Below are 22,496 nucleotides of genomic sequence, written 5' to 3'. Positions count from 1 at the left end.
GAGACTTTCCTGAATTTATTTATCAATCCCAGGAGTCTCTTGGTGAAGTCTTTGGGGTTTTCTGAATACAAGATCACATTGTCAGCAGAAAGCAATAGTTTGACCTCTTGTTTTCCAATTTGAATATTCTTTTTTTAATGTAAAATAAGAGGTTTAATCAATAAAGACTGCATTCAAAAAAGTAACAAATCTTAATTTAATGATTTCAAGTTGATTATAACACAGAGTGCTGGGGCCTTTCCCCCTCCTGTGTTTGTTTCAGCTCATTTTTACATGCTTTCCTCATAGTTGCAATATCTGGTGTAAAGAGGCTGTGCAGCTATCCTACGTCTCAGCATTCTGCAGCGGTGTCTTGTTATTCTGTTGAAAGCATCTTTTAGATCTCTGACATTTTGGGGACTCCAGAGTCTCTCACCAACAGCACTTGCTGAAGGCCATAATCTTGGAGTGAGGTTAGTTGCATTCACATTGACAAGCTTCTCCACCAAGGATGCGTTTTTTCTGAGTACCCCCAAAATTAAGAGGTTCCACGTTATATTACTGTCTCTAGTCCTGTCCATAACTTATCAAATCTAAGTACTAAGGGGGCAGAAAGGATTACAGGAAAGCCATTTTCTCAAAATACCCGGAGTTTTTCCACACTTCAACTAGTGTAACTTGCTGAAGCTTCTTCAGTTTATCATCAAAAACCTCTTGCCAGACAATGGGTCCATTGTTTATGGTTGCAATAATATCCAAAAGCTTTTGAATATTAGAAAGATTCTGGTTTTCTGAAATCTTCACCAAAGCCTTTTTGCTTCATAAAATCTATTTTTGGATTTAACTCCCAACAGTTAAAATCCACTTCATCTCCTCCCAAATGAATAAAGTGATCTGGAAACACCTTACTAATTCCTTTCAAAAATGTAGTAAATAAGCTATAAATTGTATTGGGAATAGGGTTTATAGGTCTGAAAGTGTTTAACTGTTTCTATTGAGAGTAATATGGGGTCAAGAGGTCTTTCTGACCTTTTTCCCCAAGACACCATATGTCCAGGGGTATCAAATTCCAGTAAGACTCGAATCCCTCGTAATCTGGCACGTTCAGTCGCCCTATGGATATCATTTGATGTATGAACATGAGATGAAGGATAGCTTAACTCAGGAAAAGTGATGCTCTGATAAGGGGAAGACTCGTAGTGCCTGTGAAGAACATTGAGCTTACGGAAAGCCTTGGCGTCCAGGGTTTTAAGACTAACCTTAAGTGGCAGCGCGCCTGGATGTATCAATTGTAATTCCTCCGTGGAAACCTTGGAGAGTCAACAATGTCGAAGTCACCGATGGGAAAAGCACCACAGGAATCTTGATAAATCAACTAGCTATGGGTCTCTAAACCTCCTAAATGCCCCCCAGACTCTGTTTGCCTTGAAGAGACCCACAGGTTCTTTCACAAGTAAAAAGTGGGATTCATCAGAAGACACGCTGGGAAAGCACCGAACTCGGACTCAAGGACAACTGAGACGGGAAGTGGCTTTAACTGTCCTTCACCCCAGAGTTTCGGAAGCCCCCGAGGCCGCTTGTAAACACCAAAAATATATTCATAGTATCGCCAAAATGCTTCCTCCAGAGAGGAGCAGGAGGCACTGGCCTTGGAATTGAGACCGTGGTCGATGTAAAAGTTCTCAGGGGCGAGGCACAACCGAGTGCTGGTCCCTGTCACCGAGAGCGGCAGGGGCCAGAGCGCCACCACGCGGGGTCTGCGCCGCCAGCGCCGGGAGCAAAGCCGGCAGCGCCCGCAGCTGGGACAGCCCCAGCCCACGTCTCTCCAGGGCCCATCGCCGGCTCTCAGACCCAATTTTAATATTCCTTATTGCTTTCTCTTGGCTGATTGCTCTGTCTAGGACTCCAGCCTTCACTGAATAGCAGTGGTGACACTAGGCACCCTTGTGCCTTATTCAAGTTCATAGCAGGAATGTTTTCTTTCAACGTTTCTTCAGGCAGTATGATGTTGGCTATGGTTTTGTTATATATGGCTTTGGTTACTTTGAGCTAAGTTCCTTCTATGCCTAGTATGCAGAGGGTTTTTATCTTGAAAGAGTGTTGCATGTTGTGACATATTTTCTTCGCCTCTATTGAAATAATCACAGTCTTTGTTATTGCTTCTGTTGTGTGATGAATCACATTTATTCACTTATGTATGTTGACTGATTACTTGCATCCTTGTCATGAAGCCCCCTTTATCATGGTGGATTATTTCACTGACGTGCTATTGGATTCTGTTTGCCAGGATTTTATTGAGGATAGTTGCATCTATATTTATAAAGGATGTTTGTCTGCAGTTTTCTTTTCTATTGTATCCTTTCTTGAACCTACAGAAAGCCTGCCATCTGCTCAGCCCTGACTCCCATTAAGAAGAGCCAAATACAAACAGAATACTAGAACTAAAAAATATAATGTCTGTAATGAGCTTGATAGCAGATTGAAATATGGGTCAATATATTTTGAAGAGAGATCTGTAGAAAGTAACCAATTTAAAGAAAAAATAATTAGAAAAAAGTAAATGAAGTCTGAGTGAGCTGTGAGATAATATAAAGTGGTCAGCATTCATTTAATGGAGTTGAGTTCCCAAGGAGAAAAGAGAGAACAGAAACAAGATAGTGTTTAAAGAAATAACTGTTAAAAGCTTTCCGAATGTGTTTAAAAATATGAATCTGTATGTCTTACATTCTATGAAGCTCAGAGAACACCAATAAAACAACAAACAAGCCCAGTCCTCACAGGCTAAGTGCAGAAAACCAAAGATACAAGGTTATTCTTAAAACCAGTAATTTGAATCCTATCCAATAAAAATGGATATCAAAATGGGCAAAAACCCAGCAACTTTTCAAAGAAGATAGACTGGTGTCCAAAAAAACATATGAAGAAGTGCTCAACATTTCTTTTTTTATTATTATTATTATTAAATGATAGCTGTGTACATTAATGCAATCTTGAGGTACAATGTGCTGGTTTTCAACATTTCTAATTACCGGGGAAATGTAATCAAAAGAACAATGAGATATCACCTAACTCCAGTGAGAATGGCTCTGTGGAAAAGTCTCAAAACAACAAGTGCTGACATGGATGCAGAGAGAAAGCAACACTCATACCCTGGTGGTGGGACTGCAAACTGGTATAACCTCTATGGAAAGCAGTACAGGGATGTTTCATAAAACTAAAGGTAGACCCACCATTTGATTCAGCAATCCCACTACTCTGTAGTTACCAAAAGGAATAAAAGACATTTGGTAAAAAAGATACTTACACTTGAATGCTTACTGCAGTACCATTGCAAGGATTGGCAATAACCCAAATGCCCATCAATAATAAATAGATTAATAAAATGTGGTATATATTATATACACCATGGAGTATTAGTCACACCAAAAATGGTGAACTAATACCCGTTGTAACACCCTGGATGGAACTGGAGACCATTCTTCTAAATGAAATATAATGAGAATGGAAAAATGTACGTAACGTGTACTCAACACTAAATTGGAACTAGTAGATGAACACTTAGGCATAGGCACACATATGGAAGTAAAATTCAGTAGAAATCCAGTAGGTGGGAGGGGAGAGGTGGTGTTGGGTAAATTCACACCTAACTGGTACAATATACACATATTCTGGGTAAATGGCACATTTATACTTAGACTTAAAATGTACAAAAGCATATTATGTAACCAAAACTGTGTACCCCCGGTAATATTTTGAAAGTAAATAAATAAAGGGACATCAAAATTGGGAATAAAAGAAACATTTGTCCACACAAAATCCTGTATCCAGTAAAGATACCAATAAAAATTCCGTAGGAAATAAAAATATTCTTACCTTAAAAAAAGGTAAGAGAATTTTTCTCTAGCTGTTCTATAGCATACTAAATAATAAAGGAAATTCTAGCCTGAAGGAAGCAGCACAAGATAAAACTTAGAGCTATAAGAAAAAAAAAGGAACATAGGAAATTGTGTTTATGTAGGTAAATATAAAAGCTGTTTTTTACTTTCAGTTTCTATAAGACAACTGCCTCCTTAGGCAAAAATTATAACATTTGGTTGTGTAGATTATAATTTTTGTGTATACATAGAACTGAGAAACTGCAGAGGACTATTTCAAATTTCTTAATTTTATGTAAAGTGGTGTAATATTAACTCAGACTGTGGCAACATCACAATGACCACTAAAAAGCAAGTAATAATATAATAATAACACAACTCAGGAGCAACAGAGAAACTAAGAGGGAATCGGTACAAAAATTAATGCATTTGTCATATCTGGAAGTGTTTAGGTTGTAGTTCATCAGATCAGGAATTTTAGAAGGATATGGGCTTTAAATCATTCCCTTTCTGAGCAATGTTGTGTGTTGGGGTGTGTGACATACTTTCAATGCTTTGTTTTTTTAATCTCCCAAAGCTGTAAGTGTCAGAAGACACGTTTTGCTCTTGAAATGTTTGGCATCTTTCACGTGGCTATTGTAGATGTTTACATTCGTTAAGTTCAATTTCTTGACCCTTTTAATGAATTTAAAACAATGGCAACACCTAGCAGGTACTATTACATTTTACTGTAGTTTTGGCAACAAGTTCATTGTTTTATGATTTCAATAAAACACTATTTCTGCATTGGAACAATGTCCCATGCAATTATTACTGAAAAAAAAACAATATGATTTTTTTGAGTTATTATTCCCACAGGAATACTAACAAATAGCATGCGCATAAAAGATAGTGGAAAATTCTGGAACTAACTCCTACATGTCCCTAGCCAACCTTCTCGTCCAGTGGAGTGCAGCCAAGTAATCCTCAAGCTAATCAGATTTATTTCTGTCCAGTTCTGATTCTTTGTGATCGGAGGTCATTCAGTTTCCCCTACTTCCTGTCAGTGTACTGTGACTCTCCCCACGCATATTACCAAATCCCATCTGTGTGCAAGAAGTATTTTACCTAAGGAAATTTATTCAGAAATGTCATTTTTCTCCCAATGTCAGAAAACAGCGGCAACACTGGCCCCCGCACCCTCCTTCCAAGAAGAAATCAGCATCTTCCAATCCTGTGGGAAACAGAATTCCTTGGCCCCAGGCCTGAGTGTTTCCAGGCAGCTCTGCATTGCCAAGGCCAATTCTCCAAGCCAGTGGTCTGGGGGTGAGCGCAAATGCAAATTTAATAGGCTGTTGAGTAAAAAAAAAAAATTGGGGGGGGGGTTGTTTTGTTTTACTTATTTGTTTTCTTCTTGTTCTCTTTAACCCCAGTGATCCCCTATCAAAGCTCCTTCTCCCTAGAACCTGCCTGTCTCTAATGAGAGGCAACCACGGGCTGACTCTCATCCTTTCCTTTCACTTCCTATCAGAGCAATGACAACTTTTTCCCATTTCCCTTTGTCCCTTTAGCTTTTAAATTTCAGCCAACATCAGGGTGCCCCACCCGCTCCGGGGAGGCTCGCTGGCCGGCGGGCCGCCTTCTCAGCTCGGGTGGGCGGGTCCGAGGCTGGGGCGCCGCAGTTAGTGTAGAGCTTGCCCGGGGACCCCGCCCCTGGATCCTGTTCCTCTCTGCTTCCTGTTTTGAGTTTGCTGTATTTAATTCGAAAACCCTCCTCTTGGGTCTACCTCTCCCGTCTCCTCTTCTTTGCTTTTCCTGCGATCTGCCGGGCGGGCGGTGAGTGGGGCGGGACGGGAGGGACCCAGTGCCGGGCCTGGGGCTGCGGCACCGGCGGTGCGGGGAGGGTCGGTCTCCGCGTCCTGGGCTGGCTGAGCCGCGCGCGCGTCCCCAGGTGGTTGGAGAAGTCTCCGGTGCTCACCCCGCCTGCAGGTTTGGTAGCGCCCAGTTTTCAGCCCTGGGGTAGTCGTCGTGGATTGCCCAGGAAATTGGGGTTCCTTGAATCTTAATTTGTCCGTCAGCGTCTGGAATGAAGACTGTTGGCGAGATTCACTCTGCCCGAAGCCATGAGCGCCCTAGCACCGGCGGCTGCTTTCTCTGGGTTTGCCCTTGTCGTTTGAGTGTTTCCCTGACAGGTGCCCCGCTGATCGGGCTGCTCTTGGGTCTCTAACTGAAGTTCGAGATCTCGGTGCTGCTTTTGCGGAATCCGGCCTGGCGGCTCGCAGGTAAAAACGGGTTTATGAGAACTTCACATGGTTGTTGACCAGAGAGGGGTGACAGAGGGACTTATGTCTCGCATTGTCAATTAGGGTGAAATGGGGTGATTTAAGGCTGTGCATGCTTTTTTGTTTGTTTTCTTTTTCTAAAAACACGACGTTCACATTTCAAGACCATTTATTTTTTCCATTCTTTTTTTGGCCTTGTTTATTGGCTCATGATCTACAATTTAAATTTTTAGGTAGATTTCCCAGGTGCTACTTGTAAGGGGTGCGGATTAATAATTGAAATTACATGCTACTATAATAGAAACAGATAACCTCTGTCTATCGTCTACTGTGGAGATAAATGGTGAAATATGACCATGATTTCTTTTAAATTTGAAAAAGACTAGAATGGTCGTGATCACACATGGTTGTGAACTGTATGGGACAGTGATATTAGGGAGGAGAACATACCACCTTATGCATGATGTGATTGTATATTTTAAATACTCACAGGAAACAACTGAAAAGCACTAGGAAAAATAAGTGAATTTAGCAGAATGTCTAAATATGTTTTACTCATTTTATGGAGATCAATTGATGATCTATACACAAACTGGAAAATGAAATAAAACAAAATAAACTTCAATTGGCCATGAAATAGCAGAAAATTGAAAAACTTACTTTAACGAAAGAGATAAAATGTACATTTGGGAAACAGTAAAATACCTAACATTTTTCTAGGTAAAGATATCATTTCTCTGAAACAGTATATAAATATAATATAATTTTAACCAAATATTTTCTTTTTTTTTTTTTTTTTTTTTTGTAGAGACAGAGTCTCACTGTACCGCCCTCGGTAGAGTGCCGTGGCGTCACACGGCTCACAGCAACCTCTAACTCTTGGGCTTACGCGATTCTCTTGCCTCAGCCTCCCGAGCAGCTGGGACTACAGGCGCCCGCCACAACGCCCGGCTATTTTTTTGTTGCAGTTTGGCCGGGGCTGGGTTTGAACCCGCCACCCTCGGCATATGGGGCCGGCGCCCTACTCACTGAGCCATAGGCGCCACCCATTAACCAAATATTTTCAACTGGCTTGTTTAACTCATGTGGAATAGCAAACACTTGACAATTTTACATATATATATTTCAATTTTACATATATATACACACACACATACACATATATATAGTTATGTACATGGATATGTAGAGGCTTTGGCATATAATTAAATCTGCATAGTCAGATAGCTAACAGTGACTAAAAGACTAAAAGACTGTGAAATAGCCCATTGGACATGTTTAAAAAACCCCAAAGCAGATTTAAGAAGAAACAGTGTGCATGTGGTACGGATACATTTTAAATAGGGGTGAAGAAGAAATAACATTTAATTGACAGTGTATGGACAGATGGGTATGTATTTCAGAAATCTATAATAAAACTGGAGCTTTTCCTCACTCATTGTACAAATATGGTTAGATGGCTTATTATTTTAAATATATGGAGTTGAAAATGAAAACCTGAAGGGGTATTTATATACATGGCACATGGGGAGATCATTTCTAAGAATAGTACAAAAACCTGGGCCCATATGGGGTCATGATTTTTATTAACATGTGCACCCAGGAAACAATTGGGAACATTGTGAACAAGGAGATAATTTTGCCAATATACCTAGAGATCTCATTCATGACCTTTAAAATCAACAACCCAGATGAAGATAAAAAGAAACAACTCGAAGCAAGAGAAATGCAAATAATAAGCAAAGTGAAGGGTCTCAGCCTCATATTAAAAGACTTCCTAGAATATGGCACAATAAGGCATTATGAGTAATTGTCCAAATATCATGGCTGGCACAGCAATGCCTCCTTAAATGTATTATCTGAACATCATGAGAATATGCTTTTGTACTCCAGGTAATTCAAACATTTCCTTCTGGAAAGCCAAGAAGGAGAGACCTATTACTCTCTTTAAACATTTTGACCTATAATATGTTTAATAAAAGTTATCTATGAACTGTGGTTATCAATTTGTTTCTGTTGAACCTCATCTTTTATTTTAAATTACAGCCAAATGAACAGCCTCCAAGATTCTTAACATTTGCTAAAAAGGAGGAAATATTCTACTACATACCTTCATTTTACGGATTTATGATGTGAATAAAATAAGAAATATATTTATGTAGGTTCTAAAAACAGTACTATCAAATTTATTGGATTTTGCCAACATTTCCATTTGTTGAAAATTAATCACTTTCAATTTTCATGTAGAATTGAGTTTATGCAGAGATATAATTAAATCTATGCTACTCAGAATTCTAATGAAGAATCTATGTTTCTATGGAAAATTTCTACTGCATATTTTAGCCCAATGGACCTAAGTTTATCTTTTTAGTGCAAGCTTGGAATTAGTTTTTCTAATTTCAGCCCATGTAACAGTAATATATTAAGTTACCAAAATGCAGACAGGAATTACTGAATCATTCACAGTCACTGGACTTCAGTCCACTCCTATTGAGCTCAAGCAACTATCCACTTCCCCAGTAACCAAGAAACCCATAACATTAATCAGCACAATACATCACAAGAGGGCCAGCACCTGTAGCTCAGTGGTTAGGGCGCCAGGCACATACTGGTGGGTTCGAACCTGCTAAACAACAATGACAACAACAACAAATAGCAGGGCGTGGTGGCAGGCACCTGTTGTCCCAGCTACTTGGGAGGCTGAGGCAAGAGAATTGCTTAAGCCGAAGAGCTTGAGGTTGCTTTGAGCTGTGACGCTACAGCACTCTACCAACAGGGACACAGTGAGACTCTAACGAAAAAAAAAGAAAGAAAGAAAAATCACTGGAGCCAAGAAATGTGCCTTAAAATCCGTGTGTAAACCTTTCATCTTTGATGAACATGCAGGTCTTTTTAGTTATGGATTCACTTTAAGAGAGTACATTGTCAATTGTTTTTTTTGAGTTTTTAAAAGATTCTGAATGTAAAATTCAGTATACATTTATTGTAGAAAATTTAAAGAGGAAATATTGTTTATATTTTAGCATATTTTACCACATTTTTATACTTTCTAAATACATAACTATTATTAAAATTATGTGACTATATATTTAATGTTTAACTATAAACATTTTATGATTTTCAGAAACCTACTTGCGATCATATTTTTTAAAGAATATGATTTTATCATGATGTTTATTGTAATGCACAAATCATTGTGCTAGATATTAATGTAGTTTACAATTACTACTGTTTTCCATTCTATATTCTTTCTGTGGGAATAAGAATGTATTGTTTTTAAAAAATCGTATACAGCATATCTTGAAATGCTTTTGTGTAGACTATAGAGGAAATTTACTGGGTTCTATAGATAGACACACTTAAATTTTTATGGCATCATTATGTTAACATTTTACCACTTCAAGTGGAGTGTAGAAATGTTACCATAACACAAAGGTCCCTTTACACTCATGAATTTATGTTGTTGTTACCTATAATCTTTGTAAACTCCTTTGGACAATTTGTGATTTTTATTTTCTTCCTATTTTAAAGGACGTAAGAATAGTCTATTTTATTTATCTAGATATTCACCACCCCCATTTATTTTTCTTTATTTCTAATTTCACGAGTTTCCTTCTGCTATTTCCTATATTAATGGAAACTTTCTTTATAAATTATTTCAACAGATCTGGTGGCAATAACCACCCCAATAACCAAGGGTGGTTTTCCTTTACTGCAGAATGTCTTTATTGCTCCCTTGTTGTGAAGAACATTTTTCCTGGACATAGAATTCTGGGTTGACAGTTGTTTTCTCTCAGGACTTTACAAATACAAACATTGTCTTCCATTTTCTCTCTGTCCACCATCATTTTCGAATGAGAAATCAATGGTTAATCTGTTTGTTAATTCTCCTCTAATTAATGTATTGATTTTTTTCTGCCTTCTTTCGGGATTTTCTCCTTGTCTTTTTAGTTTTCAGCAGTTTGATTATGCTGTGTCTTAGAGTGGATATTTTTAGTTTGTCTTATCAGGGATTTATGGAGCTTTGCACAGCCCTAGATTTATATCTTTCCCAAATTCTTGGAAGTTTTTCAGCCATTAGCCTTCAGATATTATTTTGTGCACTGCTGTGTTTTCCCTGTTCTTCTGATGCTTGAATAGCAGTTGTGTTAGAACATTTGATACTGTCCCACTGATCTCTAACGTTTTGCTCATTTTTTGCTCAATAATTTCTCTGTTCTTTATGGTAGATGATTTCTGTCCATCTCCCATTAAGCTCAGTACATTTTTTCATGTAATCTACATTTTTCTATTAAGCCTATTCAGTGAATTGTTAATTTTTGTTATCATACTTTTTATTTCTAAAATTTCCATTTGCTCTTTTCCCTATTTTTTGTTTTATCTTTGGTGGGAATTTCAATCTCTGTTTCCCTATTACTCTTTCTTGGAATATTTTTTAAATAGGTGCTTTAAATTATTTGCCAGGTAATTCCAACATCTCTGTGAGCTTTGCGTCGACACCTTTTGATTTTCTTCTCACGTATAAGTTGAGGTTTTTCTAGTTTTTTGTATATCCTAATTTTACATTATATTGTAGACATTTTGAGTATTATTTTATAAGATTCTGAGTTTTGTTGAAATGCTCAAGAGTGTACTGATGTCTTATTGTTTTGTGTGGCAGTTGACCCACTTGCATTTAGCCATAAGTTCTGGCCAGCATTCTGTGTGTTACGATTTCAGTATGAGTCATTTTCAAAGTTATTGCCTTTCTATTCAGATCTGTCTTGTGTGTACATAGCCCAGTGGCCAAGGTGAGACCTGGGCAGAGGTCTCGCTTACTTTCCTTCGTAAAATCATAGTTACGTTCCGTCGTCTTGGTTCAGGTCCATGCATTCACTACTCAGGGCTGAGCTAAGGAGCTCATAAACAACTCTAGAAACGCTTTTCCCAGGTTATGCCTATCCATGATCTCTTTGCTATACCAGTTTTCTGGGCCTATCCTTGTTGATTCTTCAGCTAGAAAAATGACGTTTTATTTTCCCTTTGCTACTGTGTACTTTCCCAAAATGTATTTGCCTTCAAGGCCAAGTCACAGGAGCATAGAGAGAAAAGAAAAGGCAACAGAGGTTTCACTTCATGCACATGGGGCCAGAGCTCCTGTATGCAAGATGTCTTTCCTTCCAAATTTGCACAGCTGTAGGCCCTCTCTGACAAAATCATCCTCCACTGTAGGATAGTCAGGGTCTAGGGCATTAGGAAAGGGGGAAAAGTAAAAAAAAAATATTCGTGAATTATGAAACTCTGAGCTCTTGGATCCCTTTCCCCTGCTCAAGCCAGAATTAGAAGGCTTCTCCTGGTGCAGTCTCTGCACACGGGGCCTACTACTGTTTTAGGTTGTTTGAAATAACATCAGGCCAACGATACCAAAGGAAAAAATGTGAAACTGATTCTAGATTGCTTGTACGTCTTGTTTCCCCATGCTTCTGCTACTGCTTTTATTTCCCAGGTTTTCTAATAGCTGCCCATTCATTCTGTCTGGGTTATTAAATTGCATTCAGTGGAAGAGACAGTGTTGTATTAACCCATCTTACCAGTAACTGGAATAAACTGTATTTTAAAACCTTAACAAAACAGAAGTTTTAAAAAGGGATCCCAGCAGGAGGGTCTATTTCCATATTATAGAGTGTAGTAGTGTACGTTGCAATGTGTAGCCAGGACACCAGGTGGTGCTGTGGTTCTTTTTAAGAGAGCACAGCCGGCAACCTCTAGGGGCTTCATTCCCAACTCAACTGTCTTCTGTAATCACCTGATTGTTTACTCAGCATTCTGACCCTGCAGGGTTGGGATCTTAAAGTTCACAAAAATTCCTCAAGGGCAGATCTTAGGGTGCCACTGGCCTTCAGTTCTGGCAGATTGTGGAAGTCCTTCAGCCTGTCCCAAGAGTGGCATTTTGATCCTGGCAGGCAGAATTAAGACAGCTGTGCTTTAGGTTCCTGTTAAGACCTTCTCCTGACCTTCCCACAGTGGCAGCCCCCTGACCCCTAGACCTGGACAGCCATCAAACCTATGGCAAGTCTACTCCAACAGGCATTCAAATCTGGTTGCTGTGTACTGTTCCCCTCTTCCAAGCTTTCCACTCACCTAGCAGCTTCCCCCAACTACTGAAAACTCATAAATGCTTCCTTCCAACCAGGACCTCTGTTTTTTTTTGGGGGGGGGGGAGGTAGCCAATTCCAGCTGGTTGCAATCACTTGCCTAATTCATCAGATTTCCACTGCTCGGAATCATACATCTCACCACCTCCTCACTGTGCTCCTTGAGCTATGAGTCTGAGTCTGGGTGAGGTCCCTGCACCAGGTAATGGGGGATTCTCTCTTTTACCCCAGTCATTCTAGGAGAGGTCAGCTGAATGATCCTTCTGGTCTGCCATCTTAAGCCACCATCTGTAGTACTATATTTTTATATTAGCGATTTTTTAAGCTACCATATAAGTTAAAATTCCACTTCCAAGAAACACATTTTTAATGTTTTCAATATTTAAAGAACTCAGAATTCTATTTAATGGCATGATAACACAAAATGAGATCTTTTATATATTTATCTCATTGCCAAAGTTTAAAGAAAAATAATCATCACTTCTGAGATATCCACTGACATGTGGTTTAACTTTAAACTGAGCCTTTCCAGAAAACAGTTTATCAAATGATCTCCTACTTAAGTGACTTCATTGTAAGAAAACAGCAAAAGACAAGTTCAATCACTTACGTAAACTTCATAGCATTAATCATAGTACCAGAAAGGTATAATTAAAATGGAATAGTTCGTATAAGTTGAGGGGAAGTTATGGTACCTTATTAAATAGTTGAAAGTTCACAATGTACTTTTAATAATTTTTTTTTTTTACCATGCAGTCATGCATATGCACAGAAACACAAACATACACATGCACACCAACCATTCAAGGAGAGTTATTTTGGGAAAGTTGAATTAAGGGTATGTTCATTTTTTGATATTTCTTTTCTTGTATGTTCTACAAATGAAGATGCATTACTTTTGTAATCAGATATGTGTATAATATTTTAACAGTTTAGCAACATTTTTAGCAATCTAAGTACAAAACTCCAATTCTGTCGATTCTGAAAATACCCAGAGTCTGAACAAACTCTGCAGGCTGAAGGGCACAATTCCCCACCAAACTGCCCTCAATTCAGACACCAGGCACGTGCTCAGGGGTCTCTTGGCCTTGTATACTTCTGACCAATTAGCTACAAATTCAAGTGTTCCCATCATTTCCTCAGGTTTGATCATTTGCTGGAATGACTCATAGAACTCAGTAAAGTGCTCTACTTATGACCAAAGTTTTATTATAAAGGGCAAAAGTCTAAAGACCAGCCAATTGAAGTGACCAAGGTAAGCTCTAGGAGAGCCCTGAACATAGAGCTTCCAGTCGCCTCCCTGTGGAGCTAGGGTAAGTCACACTCCCAGCACACTGTTTACCAGGCAGAAAGCTCACTGGAGCCAGTCTGTACTGAAGTTTCATTACCTGGCCATATAGTTGAAGTCCATCTCCAGCTCCCCAACCCACTAGAAGCCAGGCAGATATCACATGACTCAAAGCTCCCACACTCTAATTGCATAGTTGGTTGTTCTGATGTAACTAACCCTATCCTACGTCATCTTCTTAGCAAAACCCCAGGTGTGGCCCAAGGGCCCACTAAATATAACAAAAACATTTCTATCAGTCATGAAATCTAAAGGTTTAGAAGTTACCACTCCAGAACCCAGGACAAAAACCAGGCAAGTTCTTTGTCATGCAACTCTAAGTTGCATATAACTAAAATTTAATAGCTATTGCTTTTTATGGAGATAGAACAAATTAATACAAAATTTACCAGAGGCTTGTAGATATCTTTTTTTAAAGAAAGGTGTATATACATAGAATTATTACCACCTTCACTTCTATCCACCCAGCCTGGATATTTTGATATATGAGGTTTATAAAATTTTAACATTTGAAAAATATTAAATTTCTGTTTATTAAGAGTTTAAAAAGGCTTTCAAATAACTACAATATTATTTCTAATTACTAACATATATTATTTCCCTTGCACCTTGTACTATGAAGTACTTTACTAATACAGACTTATATATTCAATTTTTCACAGTCCAGATATGAAACAACTTGAATATTTATACTTGAAGATGTAATTACATGATATATTTTTAACTTTTGGAATGTGTTTTTAATATAATTGAAATTGTCTGCTCTTTTTAAAGCTTATGACTACATAAGTCCATTCATTTGAATAATATAATTATAACCATTATCCTGAACTGGAAATAAATCCTGTAACCACTTAAGCTGCGGCTAGTAACTCATTTGGCTTTCATTTAGCTACAAATAAGAAAAAGCCTTTCAGCAGCATCTCATTTTCTTTTTCAAAGTTCCTTCCACTTTGAAAGTCATTTCAAACAGAGCTCATCATATTATATTTAGAACCTGACTCACTGGAGGTAGAAGGTAGGCCTTAGTGGCATCAGCTCAGACCCCAGTGTAGAATGTACACTTGGAAGCTGAGTAATACATGTTGAAGGGATGGATGGCGAGCAGGTTTTTTTTTTAATACTACATTTGAGTACAAACATTTATTCTTGGTCTCTTTATAAATTGGTATGTTTTACTATGATTTACAATAGCAAAAATGCTAATTTATTGAGGATTTGCTATATGCTAGGTACTATTTTAAATAATTTTAAGTACTTTTTAGCAATGATACATTTGTATCATTATATCATACAAGTGAATTGTTTTAGTCCTCATCATAGTTCTGTGAGGTTGAACTGTCATCATACCCATGGTACAAAGAATGAACTAAGAACAGAGTAGTCACCCCAAGGGTCACACAGCTATTGGGGATAGACCTGGGATTTGAATCTCAATGCTGACCACCGTATGAAATGTACTGGAATGCACCATTTAATAGCATCCAATCTTTTGCTCTCCCCCAGGTATGCTTAAAGTAGGATTACAATGTGCAAGAGATATTATCTCATAACAGTTACATGTTAAACCCAAATGGGGGATTGTGGTAGCTAGTACAGGACTTTGCAGGATCAAGCCACTTTTCTCACCCCTGCCAAGCAGCAGAAGAAATTGTTCAGACTGTGACTTCCTGGTTTCCTTTCCCTGCTTCCAGGACTGGAGGAACTGGAGGCACCTGGGACAGGCAGGACCCAGGGTTTTAGAATGCATGTGTAGGTTTCCAAGCCTTATGCCTGGACTTTCTCATCTGCCCAGAGGCTATTTTTTTTGGCAGAAGACAGGACAGATTCCAGTAAATACTCAAGTGTAGAGAGCTGACCATCTTGGTGAGTTTGGTGACTGGAGTTTCAAATATCCTTGACGTGAGTTTTAGAACTCTGGTTTTATTGAGCTCTCGGGGTGTGTCACTGTTTACAAAGGAGAAATTGAAGAGCAAGGACGTACAGCTGCACTGTGGGATGCAGCTAGCGGTTCCCATGCTGATGCTGTCTGGCTGCAGGATGCCAGTGAAGACATCCAGGCAGCACACCCCAGCCTCAACAACCTCAGCCTGTCCAGCCTCTGTGTCCTTTCTCTCTTCACTACAGTCCGGTCAGCTTAGATTCATTTCCCTCTATGCTTCATAAGCCCTGAAAATGCAAGCCCTCCACAGTTCAAAGGTCTCCGCACCTCTAATACTATCCTGTTAGGAAGACACAGCCCAGTTTTCTAATCTGGTTTCCATCTGATAAAAAGCCAAAAGTTGGTCCCTTCTGCTATTGTAGAGAGGCAGGGAAATCTGACACAATTCATTGGAGATGAAGGAAGGATTGAGCCAACAACATGCATGTTTGCACCAACTGAAAATTATTCTGTTTTACATAACATTTTGGCTAGAACTGTATTGTAACATTTTATAAGAAAGGGAAGAGAATACAGAGTGGTGAGAATACATAATCCCACTGGCTCAGAGGAGAAAGAAAGTAAACAGACTCTTCAAACACCTGAAACACCTATGCAGATATATTTTCCTTTTATTTAAAGCCATGGACATTAGTTGCTTTTGAAAATTTTACTGATTTTTTTTTAAGTTGTTATTCAATCACTGAGTGAATGCAATCATTGAGTAATTCTTGATTACTGCCTGGCATGTTGAGAACTGGTATTTTTCTTTGCACACAATGTATTAGTCTCCAACATGCTTGGTCATAGTGATCACTTAAGACTGTGTTAAAGGTAAAGGTTTTCAGGTATGGACCCCAGAGGTAGTTCCTCAGGTTTGGAGTTTAGAATTCTGCATTTTTCTCATTTTATTTTGGAAATAAAATATTTTAAAAATAATATTCAGATCTATTTCTTCATCTAGATTCAGTAATTGTTAACATTTTCCACATTTTCAGTATACTAAGCAGTTGGCTAGTGGAGATAGCTGGATAGATGATGGATGGATGAATCGATAGATAATTTGGTCCCTTTAACATAATGCACTTAATAATCTTTTCTTTTTTTTTTTTTTTGTAGAGACAGAGTCTCACTTTATGGCCCTCGGTAGAGTGCCGTGGCCTCACACAGCTCATAGCAACCTCCAACTCCTGGGCTTAAGCGATTCTCTTGCCTCAGCCTCCCGACCAGCTGGGACTGCAGGCGCTCGCCACAACGCCCGGCTATTTTTTGGTTGCAGTTTGGCTGGGGCTGGGTTTGAACCCGCCACCCTCGGTATATGGGGCCGGCGCCTTACTGACCGAGCCACAGGCGCCACCCAATAATCTTTTCTAATCAGTTTCCATTGTGACTCCTGGATAGTTTGCAATCCTCAGACTTCACATAGCTCCAAAGCAATATTGGAACTCTTTCTGTGAAATGGCTATCACAGTTGACATCGTATAAAGTGTGACAATTAAGTTTGCGAACTCATCTTAGAAAAAGTCTTGCAGGGTGGATTCAGTGCTGAATCCACTGGTGGATTGGTGTGTAGCTTCCCAAAGGGAGTGCTTTAAGGGTGACCATAGCGATATTCAGCAATGAAATGCATAGTACTTTTTTTTTAGGATGAGTTCGTGAACTTAATTGTCAGCTTACTGTCTATTGTAAAACAATGTTACATTTATAAATACTTGTATTTGTATTTAAATATGTATCTACCCTTTAAAAGGCTGGTGACAATACATCACATCTGTTCTCTTCATCCTGATAGAACTAGCACATGGGTAGGAACTGAGAGCTCTTTGAGGGCCACTGCTCAACACTCGCTCCTCTTCACTTCCCCCTGACATATACCATTTCCCTGAATTTTGCATTATTAATTCCCTAGAACTTCTTTTAATGTTTTTTCCATGTACTTATCAGATAGAATGTTTATATATCCTGGTATTGAACATTCTTAAATATATTAAACTATAGGAGTTCTCTAATGACTTGCTTTTTCTGTAAAGTGCTATAATTTTTTAATTTCATTTTGGTTTATATGTACAGTTGCAGTTTATTTTCACTACATTTTAATATAGCATCATGAATGTGTACCAGAATTTACTTATACAATCTATCATTGATGGACATTAGGCAATTTTCAATTTTTAAAAATATGAATAGTGGTATAAAGAGCATTCTTTGGTATATCCTTTGTACTTGTGCAAGAGTCACTCTCAGGTATATACTTAGGAGCATGTAAGATTAAAGGTTCTGGAAAACTGTGGTCATTTTCCTTCATAATACAGATTATCATCATTGAGAAATAAGATCAATACTTTGAACTCCTCTGGCTGGCCCAAATTAGGACTGACATTTTTGTATGGCCTAGAATACTTTTTTTAACCTCTGCAAATACAAAGGACATTGGATGATAATCTTCAGCTCCATAGGTGAGTGGAGATAGTCCTAGACACCCATCTTGGGAAAATAGTTCAGCTGGGAACCTACATGGTGCCTCATGTCATGGTGATTTTTGCTGAGTCAACTCAGTGTCAGGGGTGGTCTGATGATTGATTCACTTCTATGGTGATGCTGCTTTGACCTATTCTGTATTGGTGACATTTCCCTCCACATGAACGACACCAATGACCACATTCTATACTCTGATAAACAGAATAATGTATTGGATCACACATGGGTATTGGATTTAAGAGTATTTGCCTTTAGCAGGGTTGGCTGTTTATATATTATAGACATGTTGTTATAATTAGAGATAATATGTGAAAAGTGTCGGGCCCTTTGCCTAACACTTGATATGCGGTAAGTAAATTATAATGTTTACAGATGTTTTCTTTGCTATTTGTCATTTCTCAGAAATTGGAAATTCAGATATACTGAAAGTCCTTGATAAATGGCTTTTTTTTTGAAGGGGTAATTTAATTTAGAATATTTTAACTTCATTCTCACTCCTTGTTTCAAATCTCATCACAAATTCTAGTTTCCTTCTCTGAGTTATTCTGATAATGTTCAAATGCACATATTTTTCATTTACATTATAAATTTATTCTTTTGGCCTCAAAATGACATGCCCCAGTTTAAACTTCTGAGTCTTACCTTCCTCAGTACCTACCATTTTGGGGCCATCCTCCTCTCTACTTCCATTGAAGGTATCACTATCAATTCAGTTACCTGGGTTAAAACTGAGATTCCTTTGACTCTTCTCTCTTCCTTTGTCCATCAGCAACTCCTGTAGGTTCTGCTTCTAAACACCAATGTCTCTGAACACTTTTAATCCTCTCTGGTGTCACCTCCCTAATCTAAACCCTACTAACATTCACTGGATTACAGCTGCCATCTCTCACTGCTCCCTCTTTCTGCTTTCCCTCTCCCAGTACGTGGTATAGGTCAGATCTGATCACTCCCCTGACAACAATCCTGAAGACTTCTCATAAGAGTTATGAAACATGCCAAGCACCCAAACACCTTGCCATGGCTATCAGATGTGACTACACCTCAGTCTTCATCTCTTACCTCAGTTCTCTTCCTGCCCCTTGGCTTAGTAACCTCTGACCTCTTTTTCTCTTTTTATTTCTTCCCCTTGAATATTCCAAACTCATTTCCATCTCTGTCTGGCCCTATTCACTTTCTTTCCTCTGTTCCTGAATCTCTCTCTACCCAAAATTTTAGTGTGAAATTTTCTTTTCATAGTCCAAATAGTTCTAAGGTCACCTCCTGGAAGAGGTGAATCTCCTAGAACTTCTCATTCATGTTTTTCTTAAACATTTTCGTTTGTTTTCTTTATAACTTTGCTTTCCAAACATAAATTTAACTATATACTTAAATATTTGTTGACTTAAAAAAAAAAAAAAAACTTACCCCAGGGCTGGCACAGTGGCTAACACTTGTAACCAGGTGGGTGGATTGCTTGAGCTCACGAGTTTGAGATTGACCTGAGCAAAAGTGAGACCCTCATCTCTAAAAATAGATGGGTGTTGTGGTAGGTGCCTATAGTCCCTGCTACTTGGGAGGCTGAGGAAATATTACCTCTCAAGCCAAGGGTTTGAGGTTGCTGTCAGCTATGAAGCCAAGGCACTCTACTGAGAGCAACAAAGTGAGAATCTGTCATTAACAACAACAACAACAAAAAAAGCCTCACTCTACAAGACTATAAACTTCAGAAGAGTGGTCAACGGAGTGTATGGCTGGTTTATTGCTGCTTTCTCAACATCTATTATTGTGGCTGGTATGTAATAGATAGATGCTCAATAAGTATTTGTTGCATAATCAATGAATGGCTGAATAAATGAAAGGTAACTAGAGGCTAAAAAAATTACAAAACATGTTTTCTATATCAATGAGTAGTAATAGTAACTATATAGTATGTGTATACTTTTAAAGCATTATACTATTTTATTTTTCAGGATTGATTGTAATTCTTCAAAATGTCAGGTGAGTTTTTGTGACTAGATTGTCATATGCTTTATTTTTTAAATGCAAATTATATTACTGTTTTCCTTAAAAGGGGTCTTTATTTTATTTTGGACTTTTTAATTATTTAGGATTTAGAGAACGTAAAAATATAAATATGTCTCCATTTATTTATTTATGCATATGAACATTCCTATCTCTCTTTATTTGAAATGAATTAAAAAGGGACATATGTGCTGACTGCCCTTTAGCATATGTAGGGCAAATGAGGGAAAGGAAAAGTAAGGGAAGGAAGGTAAATATTCAAAGGGCAATGATAGGAGTTAGCAAACAATCTGAGGTGACATCTTGCCTTTGGAGAGGAGGGCTGAAAGAAGGGCCTGCAACACCAACCACCTTTAAGGAATTTGTTTTTCTATGAGATAAAAGTCAAACTAGTTGGTTAGGACATTGAGAACTTCTCCCATAGAGAGTCTAGGGAGAAATTTCTCTAATCTCAACAGGAGGACAAGGTGTAACCTCATGAAAGTGACTCCAGTCCCTGCTTTGCAGCAATTCTTCTGTCCTAGATTACCTGTAGAAAGAATTCAGTAAAAATGTGGGTCACTGGAGATGTGATCCAAATTACCTCTAACTGAACTGTGTGGAGCACCACTGCTTTCTGTACTATTTTAGTATGTATGGTCTTACATTCTGATTTATTTAGACATCACTTTCCAAAAAAGATTAGAGGAAAAATCAAATTCACTCAATCTATGTATGTCTATCTATTTTCTCACATTGTATAGTAGGAAAAAGAATTCTTGATGTTGTGCAAGGACTTTACTATTTACTATGTAGGTCAGCATCAGTTCAGCTGGACCATTAGTAAGAAACTGCTTTGCTTTGATCACAAGTACAATATACTTTTTATTTTTAATTTTATTAAAATTATTTTTATTTTTAATCTATGTACACTAATGAAATGTAATAATAGTTTGATATCTACTATAGGACTAATTATGTTTTTATAATAAATATAAATGTCTTCATATTGATTATATTCCTTGATGCATACCAACAAGAAAAAACGAAAGAATACATTTAGTTATTATCATATTATCATTTCCTTTGTAAGTCATGTCTACTCTCTTTCTTCCAAGGTGTAGTCTCCACAGACCCTGAGGAGTCTTCAGGTGAAATGAAAAATGAGGCAACATTGCCAGATCTAAGGCCAGATGCCCCTCCACAATATAATTCTCATTTTGTACCAGGTGGGTTAACTCTTCATGAGGTATATTTTTCCTTTCACCAAACTATACAAATAATTAGAGTTCCTTTTTTAATTAAGTAATTAATTGAGTCAATAAATAAATTTTGAATGTTGCTAGGGTACCTAGTAGTACTATATATTTTAGAACAGATTCATGTCTTTATAGGATTTATAGATTATTCGTAAGAAGTTGCACAAATGCTGATAAAATTCTTTATATTCCATTATGGAAATATGAATAGACTGTTACAAGGGAAAATAAAATAGCATCTAGTTTTGTTAGGGAATTGAAGAAAGCCTTATTTGAGGAAGTTAAATTTTGTTGTCATGATAAGAATTTCAAGGTTAAAAATGAAAGGGAAGAGACGGCATAGAAAAAAAAGATATATATTTATATGTCCAAATGCAAGTGGTCATGCCGGTCAGTGTGAAGCCTTCATATGACAAATGGCAGGAGGAGTGGAGAGAAATGGAAGTGAAAGGCCTAGAGTGCTGACTAAGAGCTTGTTGTTCTAGCAGATATTTTTATGAATGCACTAGTCACTGACAACACAGGAGAATAAGTGCATACATATTGCCAGAATATGTTGATTTTTAATAGTCATTTTGGAAAGTAAGTTGAAGAAAAAAGCATTTCTGCTTAGAACTGGAACCAGACAAGGATGTCCACTATCACTATTATTTGCCCTAGTTCTGGAAGTTCCAGCCAATGCAATCAAGCAAGAGAATGTTATCAAATGTAAAAAAATGGAGACAGAGGAGGTAAAGCTTCTATCTTGCTGGTGATATGATCTTCTACTTAGAAAGTCCAAAAGACTCAACCACCAGACTCCTGGAAGTGATAAGGAAATATAGTAACATCTTGGGATATAAAATCAATGTTCAAAAATCAGTAGCTTCATATATGCCGACAAGTGAGCTCAGATTCAAATCAAGGACACTATACCCTTCACAGTAGCTTCAAAGAAAAGGAAATCCCTTGGCATATACTTAAAACATGTGAAGGGTCACTACTGAGAGAACTATGAAACACTGAGCAATGAAATACCAGAAGACATTTATAAATTGAAGAACATACCATGCTCCTGGCTGGGAAAAATCAACATTGTTAAAAAGTCTGTATTACCCAAAGCAATCTACAGATTTAATGCAATCCCCATTAAATTAGTAATATCATACTTTGAAGAACTAGAAAAAATAGTTCTTCATTTGCTATGGAACCAGAAAAAAATGCAAAGCCAATACAATTCTACAAAATAAAAACAAATCTTGAGGCATCATGTTACCTGACT

General features: G+C 37.9%; 2 pseudogenes across 1 annotated transcript; one reads left to right on the top strand and one right to left on the bottom strand.

Moving 5' to 3' along the window:
* Positions 1–269: 269 nt before the first annotated feature.
* Positions 270–1,581, bottom strand: LOC128591424 (beta-hexosaminidase subunit beta-like; annotated as a pseudogene). The gene is made up of 2 exons (XR_008381563.1): positions 1,528–1,581; positions 270–1,289 (listed from the first exon to the last, which is right to left on the bottom strand). The product of XR_008381563.1 is annotated as a beta-hexosaminidase subunit beta-like (transcript).
* A 3,650-nt stretch (positions 1,582–5,231) lies between these two features.
* LOC128592020 (phospholipid scramblase 4-like) overlaps positions 5,232–22,496 on the top strand; it is a 38,793-nt pseudogene continuing 21,528 nt past the window's right edge.

Source organism: Nycticebus coucang, chromosome 8, assembly GCF_027406575.1.
Source record: "Nycticebus coucang isolate mNycCou1 chromosome 8, mNycCou1.pri, whole genome shotgun sequence".
Lineage (NCBI taxonomy): Eukaryota > Metazoa > Chordata > Mammalia > Primates > Lorisidae > Nycticebus > Nycticebus coucang.
Note: the sequence above shows the minus strand (reverse complement) of the source record. Positions and strands in the feature narration are given on the sequence as shown.